Source organism: Engystomops pustulosus, chromosome 5 (genome assembly GCF_040894005.1).
Source record: "Engystomops pustulosus chromosome 5, aEngPut4.maternal, whole genome shotgun sequence".
In the NCBI taxonomy this organism is placed as follows: Eukaryota; Metazoa; Chordata; class Amphibia; order Anura; family Leptodactylidae; genus Engystomops; species Engystomops pustulosus.
Window position 1 is genome coordinate 48064466 of NC_092415.1, and position 8518 is coordinate 48072983.

The window sequence follows — 8518 nt, forward strand, 5'->3', positions numbered from 1 at the left end:
AAGCATTACTGCACTATAAAAACCATCCTATTTCTGGTATTTTTGCACTACACCATGTGAACATAAACCGAATGTGGTCATATAAGATTTGTATTAACAGGTATATTTCAATTTTTAAAGAAAATTCTCTCATATTGGTTTAACCAGAATCCTGTCTGAATTGCACACTAAACACACACACACACACATATATATATATATATATATATATATATATATATATATATATACATACATACACACACAGTATTTTCCGGAGTATAAGGCGCACCATCAATAAATGCCTGCTAAAACGTCTAGGTTCATATATAAGGCGCACCGGAGTATTAGGCGCACCTGATTATAAGGATGAATGACCAGCAGGTGGCAGACCTGTACACAGTTCAAGGCAGCTGTTGTCTGCAAGTATGGTTCATATACAAGGCGCATTGGACTATAAGGCGCACCTTTGATTTCTGAGAAAATCAAAGGATTTTTAGTGCGCCTTATAGTCGGAAAAATATTTTCCATGTTCAAGGCTTTTCCTTAGGCAGTTTTCTCCTACAATCCAGGATGTGACTTTTGAACAGTCTGACTTTCTTATCTATACGGTCCCTGATAAGAATGTGGCAGGACAGGTAAGCAAGAGTGACAAAGGGCTTCATTACAAAAAGTAGTAGTTCAGATCAATCATGCAAACCCAACCAGACATATTAACACATGAATGTAATGATGTACGTTAATTGCAGGAGTTTCAGAATATATTATTCATGTAAATTACATGCCTGCATTCTAATAGTGGGAGACAATGAATTTTGACAATGGCTTTCCAATTGAATTTGAATTGAGTGTGGTTAAATTGTTGCCATTCCCTGATAATCCCAATAGGGGTTAAGTAGTAGAGGCAGGGCTCCACTGCAAACTTCTGAATGGGGCCCCCTTAAAAAAAAAAATCTTCATATTTGTATAATCACACAAGCGAGTTACAATCACACAAAGTATATACTTTGAGGTTCATTCCTCTTATATGTTTTATGTACACCCCAAAAATAGATAAAATTGCAAACTATAGTGCTCCTGTAGCTTTCCACATGTCAAACACATACCGAAAAAAATGTCTGTTGAAAAGATTACATCTGTCTCCTCCTGTTTTTTTTTAACCAATTTTTTGACTTGGGCAGTAAACATACACATTTCATAGCAAAAGTTGACATAGAGGAAATGTAGAAGTAGTAGTTTCTTCCTTATATATTGCTGGATTAGAGTATACCTACTACTGATGGAATCATATACAGGCTCCCCTACTTAAGAACACCCGACTCACCGATGACCCCTAGTTACAAATGGACCTCTGGATGTTGGTAATTTATTGTACTTTAGCCTTAGGCTACAATGATCAGCTGTATACCAAAGGTGTCTGTAATGAAGCTTTATTGTTAATCCCGGTTCTGATGACAACCCAACATTTTTAAAATCTAATTGTCACAAAGACCAAAAAATTTCTGGCTGGGGTTACAATTATAAAATATGCAGTTCCGACTTACATACTATTTCAACTTAAGAACAAACCTACAGACCCTATACTGTACGTAACCCAAGAACTGCCTGTATTAGCTACATTGTATAGCCAGTCATAGTGCTTACCCTCAACATAAACAGGTCCCAGATTTTGTTGATTCCCAATGGAAATAGGCGACTGGCACTTTATTTGTTTCTGTTAAAGGGCACCTACCACCACGAATCTACCTATAAAGGTAGATCGGGTGGTAGGTGGATGTATGGGACGTGAGGATAGCCCTTTTTAGAGCTAATCCTCACGTCCCCGCTAGCCTAGCATAAACTTTATTGCCCTAATATGTTAATTTAATTAAGCGGCTACCGGGGCGTGGAGTAGCCGGACACGAGGCTACACGGCGCGGCTACTCCACGCCCCAGTAGCTGCTTTCCCCCGCCTACCCTGTGATCTTCGGCGCGCAGCTCCTGGCAGCTGCGCGCCCTCGTCCGAGAAGCCGGAGTTCTGCGCATGCGCAGTAACTCCGGCCAAGATGCGCGATCTCGGGAACGAGGCCGGAGTTACTGCGCATGCGCAGAACTCCGGCTTCTCGGACGAGGGCGCGCAGCTGCCAGGAGCTGCGCGCCGAAGATCACAGGGTAGGCGGGGGAAAGCAGCTACTGAGGCGTGGAGTAGCCGCGCCGTGTAGCCTCGTGTCCGGCTACTCCACGCCCCGGTAGCCGCTTGATTAAATTAACATATTAGGGCAATAAAGTTTATGCTAGGCTAGCGGGGACGTGAGGATTAGCTCTAAAAAGGGCTATCCTCACGTCCCATACATCCACCTACCACCCGATCTACCTTTATAGGTAGATTCGTGGTGGTAGGTTCCCTTTAAAGACTATTAGTAATGTTCTTTATTATGTCGCAGAAAGGTTATGCTACAGAAAGTGTTCCACCAAAGATTCTTTACTTCTGCTTTTCACATACACCAAGGCGTGCAAGGCCAGAAGCCACTCATATACACCCTATGGCAGTGAGGATGAAACTTTTAGAGTGCAGAACTACAACCAAAACCCACTTTTTTTTTCACAAAGTGTCAACACAGCAGTTTGAGCAGTAACTTATTATTCCCTTCTCTGTCACAGTTTCCTTTCATATCAGTGTCCCGAGGACACCAATACAGTAAGAAGTAGGAGAAATTCAGATTATCATTGTAGCTTCCCTCCAGACCCCCTGAACAGATAGAATTGTGGGTCCTGGAGCAGGAGCTCCAATATTATTCCAGCTCCCCTCCTCGCTAATCCTGCGGTTCGAGGCAGCTCAGGAAGTGTCGCTTTAATATAGCGATGCGAGTGGCACATGCAAGTATAAGAGGAGGCCTTGGGTCCTATCTGGTGAATTATGTGTTGGGGCAACAACCTGGGTGCCCACAGGGAGGGGTCTTTGGCATCTCGGTCACCCATACTATAGGTTTGCCACCACTGCCCTACAGTATATCCGATATACATACATAGCAGATTTGCATATTGTAGTTACTTATACAGTAAAGTATATCCTATATACATTACTACACAAGCAGGGAAATATGCAAATACGTTTTCCAGAATGGGATACGGAAAGCCTTGCCTTTTTTGACTACCTTGTAACACACAATCACTGACTGGCATATAGTAATCACTTATACACTACGTTACATCCTATATAAATTGCTACGCACAATAATAACTGGATTTGCATATAGTACTCACTTCTACACTCCGGTATATCCTATATACATTACTACACACATGATCACTCTGATTGATATATAGTCATTATACACACCACAGTATATTCCAATACATTATTACACATAACATCACCCTTATTGGCGTATATATGTCACTTATACCCTACTCTATAGCCAAACACCCAAGCCAAGTACAAAAAAAGAAAAGAAATGGTTAATAACACTGGATACATTCTGCTTACATACTATCATATATGTATTTATAAACTGTGATGTATGTGATCTTGTACTGATCCTGAGCCATATCCTGTGCAACAACAAACGTGTGTAAAAAAAACTTGCTCACAGGGCCCTGTTCACATGACATGAGTAGTTTGCACTTGGCATGTGCGCCATCAAAAGCCTCCATTTTATTTACAGAACAAAAAAGTACTGTGAGGTATATCATGTTCTGACAAAAGAAGCCTATGGACAATGTTTCCCACACAGTACGATACATAGCAACCTGCTGATGGAGGTAAATATTAGGATCAGGTTCTGGCACATTAAGCAAATGAATGGTGAACACATTGTCCCACATTTACTAACGCGCTTGCGCCAGTTTTGTGGTGGACTTTGTGCAAACTTTTAGGTGCAATCTGATTGCACATGTATTTAAAAAGTGCCTGCGCTACATTTGTGTATTCTTCACGCGGCACAAATTTCTGCACTGAAATGTGCGTTCCTGACAGAAATGTGTCGCACAGCCCATGTTATGGGTCCACAAAGAAAAGGTTTGTTCACACTATCGGATCAGTGCAGGGGGCACCGGAATCATAAAGAACAGGTACCAGAAATCCCGAATCTGGCGCCCCCTTCACCCTACACCAGGAACTGCACATAGCCCAGACTGCACTGTTCTTAGTAAATGTGCCCCATTATGTGAATAGGGTCTACTATAACATTTGAATTTCCATAATGCAGAAAGCAGTATTGCAATGAATGCTTGATGAGTTCAGCTCTGAAGTGAATGCTGCCTCTGTCTGGTGGAATACACACGGAGTGAATAAGTACACTAGTCTATTCCTGTGCATGGCAGCCCCTTCACATGAAAGGCTACCATTTATCACACCGCCACCAATCTGATGTGGATGTCCTATCCTAGTAATACGTCTTATTTGGGATCAAGCACTGCACTGCCCTATGAGCCAGTTCACACCCAATACATAGCGCCTATAGTCTATCCATGTCTTTGAACTCGATATTGAGAGCAGTGGCAGCACAAAAATGATCTGTTCTTTATTATTTTTAGACAATATACCCAAGAGAGACTAAAGTGGCACTAAAGAAATCCGAAAAATCTAAAAAAAAAAATAATCCCTAAGTATAAAAACGCAGCAGCATTACCATGGGCTAGAAAGAGATAGGAACTCCAGATAACTACACAAGGCAATGTTCACAATGGAGGGGATGAGGTGAAATGTTCCAAACAAGTTAAAAATGTAGCACTCAAAATACAATCAGCAAGTGGTTAAACATTGGAAACAACTTCTTCCATTGACTGAATAAATATATAGCATGTGGCTTTTGTCTATTTTCACTGTTTTGTAAAGGAATATTACAGATGTAAGTGGCTTTGGTACATGGGTGCTACACAGGGCAGCAGATGGGGGTTGTAGTAGCATACTACTACCCGTACAATCCATGTTACACAGAGGACTAGAGATTTCCCCAGCAGGCAGGTGCAGGGGGGACTCACCCTAGTAGTCGTTGTCGTCGCCCTCCGGTAGTCGCGGCTCCTGAGTAGATCCTGGAGCTGTGGGGATGAGGTGTGGACGCTGCTCCGGCAGCCGCTCACTATGAGGAACTTGTCTCACTTCTCTCTGGAGGATTTTTCTCTTTACTTCCTGGTGTGAAGCCTCGGGCGGGATTTGCATAGTGTAACGGGCAGGAGGAGGGTGAGGACAGCTCCCTGGCAGCAGGGACAGGGTGCCCTGTACTGCTGGGGGCACACACTCAGGGCACAAGTGCCGCAGCTGCTTCATGAATATGGCGCTAAAGCGCTGCGGCACTGGGGAGGGTTTGCATCATGGACCTGACAAGTCTATCCAATCTTCCAGGACTTGCTGGTGAGTTCAGGTGTGAAAATTCACTTAAAGATTCTTGGCAAAGTCTGGTACAATGTTAGGAAATTAATTGGGATTTTCAGAAACTTTATTCCCTGACAGGGTTCAGACAAACTTTTTATTTTCAGTTTCCTTACAAGTCTTATCTGATGGGGAAATACAGATTCTGGCCCCATGCACACAATGGGGAAGTTTGCCTGAAGTTTTCCCTTGTGAAGATTAGGGGGTTTGACCGCTGTGGACCCCTCACGCCGTGTTCACACGTTCCTTATTTTATGCATTATAAACACAATCCAGAGGCTTCAACAGTGATCACATGTTGGGGTAACATTACGTTTCCCTTCCGTTTGCTAAAAGTGATGGAAATGCAATGTTACCAATGATAACATGTGATAATGGTTGGAGCCTTTGGGCTGATTCCCACATGGCAGTTTCGTTGCCTTTTTCAACTAATCCAAAATGCAAATGGGAGGAGGTTTGGCAAAATGCGTTTTGGACAAACCCCTTCCCACTACTTGTGTTTTGGATACATTTAAAAACGCAGCAAAAATTCCACGTGGGAATCTGCCCTCCAAAAAAGCAATGTGTGAACATGGCCAACACGAGCGTTGCGGCAGCATTGCAATTAATGGCAATCATAGGATCTTCTCTATAATTTGCGGCGCAGCTGCCCAGCTCAGTCATGGTGCTGTGAGACACAGCTCATTGCAACGTAACATGCATCATAGAAATCAATGGCGAGCTTCCATTTTTGAAGCTACCTCTGGGCACTTTCACACGATCCGTTGCGTTGCGTTTTTTGATGCGTTTTTGACACATACAAAAGGCTTTAGCCTTTATCACATGTTTAAGAAACATCGCGTTTTAGCAAATGCAATGGAAACGCAGTGTTACTTCAACATGTGATCAAGGTTAAAGCCTTTGGAATGCATAAAAAAAAATGCGACGCAACGCATCGAGTGTATTCGTCCTCACGGCTACCATTTACAGTTGTGTGTATGAGGCACACATGTTTTTGTCTGTGTGTTATACAGGCAGTCCCCGGGTTACGTACAGGATAGGTTCTGTAGGTTTGTTCTTAAGTTGAATTTGTATGTAAGTCGGAACTGTATATTTTATCATTGTAACCCCAGACAAATATTTTTTGGTCTCTGTGACAATTGGATTATAAAAATGTTGGATTGTCATAAGAACCAGGATTAACAAAAAGCTTAATTACAGACACCTGTGATAACTGTTTCAGCTGATCATTGTAGCCTGTGACTAAAGTACAGGAAATGACCAATTACCAGAGGTCCGTTTGTAACTAGCGGTCGTCTGTAAGGGTGAAGACACACATGGCGTTTTTAGGCCGTTTTTGGGCCGTTTTTAGTTAGTGCGTTTTCACATAGTTAAAAACGCATGCGTTAAAAAACGCATGCGTTTTTGGAAAACACATGCGTTTTTGACAGGTTTGACCAATTATCTTAATTCATACTGGTCAAAAACGTTTTTAACGATGTTAAAACGCACTAACTAAAAACAGCCCAAAAACGGCCTTAGGGCGCGGTCCCACGGTGCGTTTGCAAACGCAGACCAAACCACGCCCACCGGGGCGGTCCGCGGTCCGATCGCATCGGCGTTTTCCATAGAAACATAGAGAAACGCCGATGCGATTGGACCGCGGACCGCCCCGGTGGGCGTGGTTTGGTCTGCGTCTGCGTTTGCAAACGCACCGTGGGACCGCGCCCTAAAAACGCCATGTGTGTCTTCACCCTGAGGCCGGCGCCACACAGGGCGCTTTGTCTGCGCTTGCAAACGCAAACGCAGACAAAGTCGCGCCCACCGGGGCGGGCCTCGGCCCGATCGCATCGGCGTTTCTATGGAAACGCCTGCGATCGGGAACGAGCCGCCGGTGTTTCGCGTTAAATTAACGCAAAACACCGGCGGCTCGTTCCTGATCGCAGGCATTTCCATAGAAACGCCGATGCCCGCCCCGGTGGGCGCGACTTTGTCTGCGTTTGCAAGCGCAGACAAAGCGCCCTGTGTGGCGCCGGCCTAAGTCAGGTGTTCTTAAGTAGGGGACCGCCTGTAGGTGTCATTGCAGATGTCACACTGACACATTTATTTCAACTGACCATTTCATTGTCTTTTGTTTGCCATCAGTATTTGTGATCAGTTGGTAAAACAATCATTTGACCCTTGAAGAGCTTGAGACAAACTGGTGACATCATTTTCCAGCTCTGCGTCTTTTGTTTTTTTTTGTGGATCTGCATGAGAACGGATGATACACAGGTGATCTCTCAGCTCCATATTACAAACCTTAAAAATGCACCACAGATCCTTGGCTGCTTGAATGTGCTGCATGTGGCGAGAGAAGGATAATAATAATAATAAGAAGAAAAAAAGTTTGGTAGCAATAATATTCATATTGTACATGAAAGACAGATGTCTGAATGGTTCCAGTGACTTGCATGCGTTTGAATGGTGTCCATAATTTGCATGAACATCTAATATTCTGCAGTAATGTTTGATTGCTTGACACAATAAAACCTATGCGTGAGGGTGCGTTCACACGTTGCGTTTTGACCTGCGTTTTCATTGCGTTTGAAATGCATATACAACAGCTGAGGAGGGGTGATTTGCCTAATTACATCAGTGTTAACATTTCCGTTTACAAAACGCATCGCGCATGCGATAAACGGTAATGTAATTAGGCAAATCACCTCTCATCAGCTGTTGTATATGCGTTTCAAACGCAATGAAAACGCGACCAAAACGCAACGTGTGAACGAGCCCTGAGGTGCAAGCAGAGCCACAACTGCACACAGATCAAGAGCAGATTTTTCCCAAAATGCGTCCTTTAGGACGCTGTCCCACGTTGCGTTTGCAAACGCAGACGCAGACAAAACCGCGCCCACCGGGGCGGTCCGCGGTCCGATCGCATCGGCGTTTCTATGGAAACGCCTGTGATCGGGAATGAGCCACCGGTGTTTTGCATTAATTTAACGCAAAACACTGGCGTTCCATAGAAACGCCGATGTGATCGGACCGCGGACCGCCCCGGTGGGTGCGGCTTTGTCTGCATTTGCAAACGCAACGTGGGACAGCGCCCTTACTGTCTGGGGATGTGAGACAAATGGGGCATCACTCAGTCAGTCAGGGGAAACAAATATGGAGTCGGATTCCTGCCTAAGGGTGATGGCACATATGGGGGGACATTTACTTAAA

At 44.1% G+C, this 8518-nt stretch overlaps 1 protein-coding gene across 2 annotated transcripts in view; it reads right to left on the reverse strand.

The window, feature by feature from the left end:
* Window positions 1-5375, reverse strand: part of LYN (LYN proto-oncogene, Src family tyrosine kinase) — a 48798-nt gene extending 43423 nt beyond the window's left edge. The window contains exon 1 of one of the 2 annotated variants that reach the window (XM_072151890.1): window positions 4942-5375. The gene's annotated coding sequence lies outside the window, so the exon portion shown is untranslated. The remainder of the gene's footprint in view (window positions 1-4941) is intronic. The other variant, XM_072151889.1, reaches the window with a different exon arrangement.
* Between the last annotated feature and the right edge of the window lie 3143 nt (window positions 5376-8518).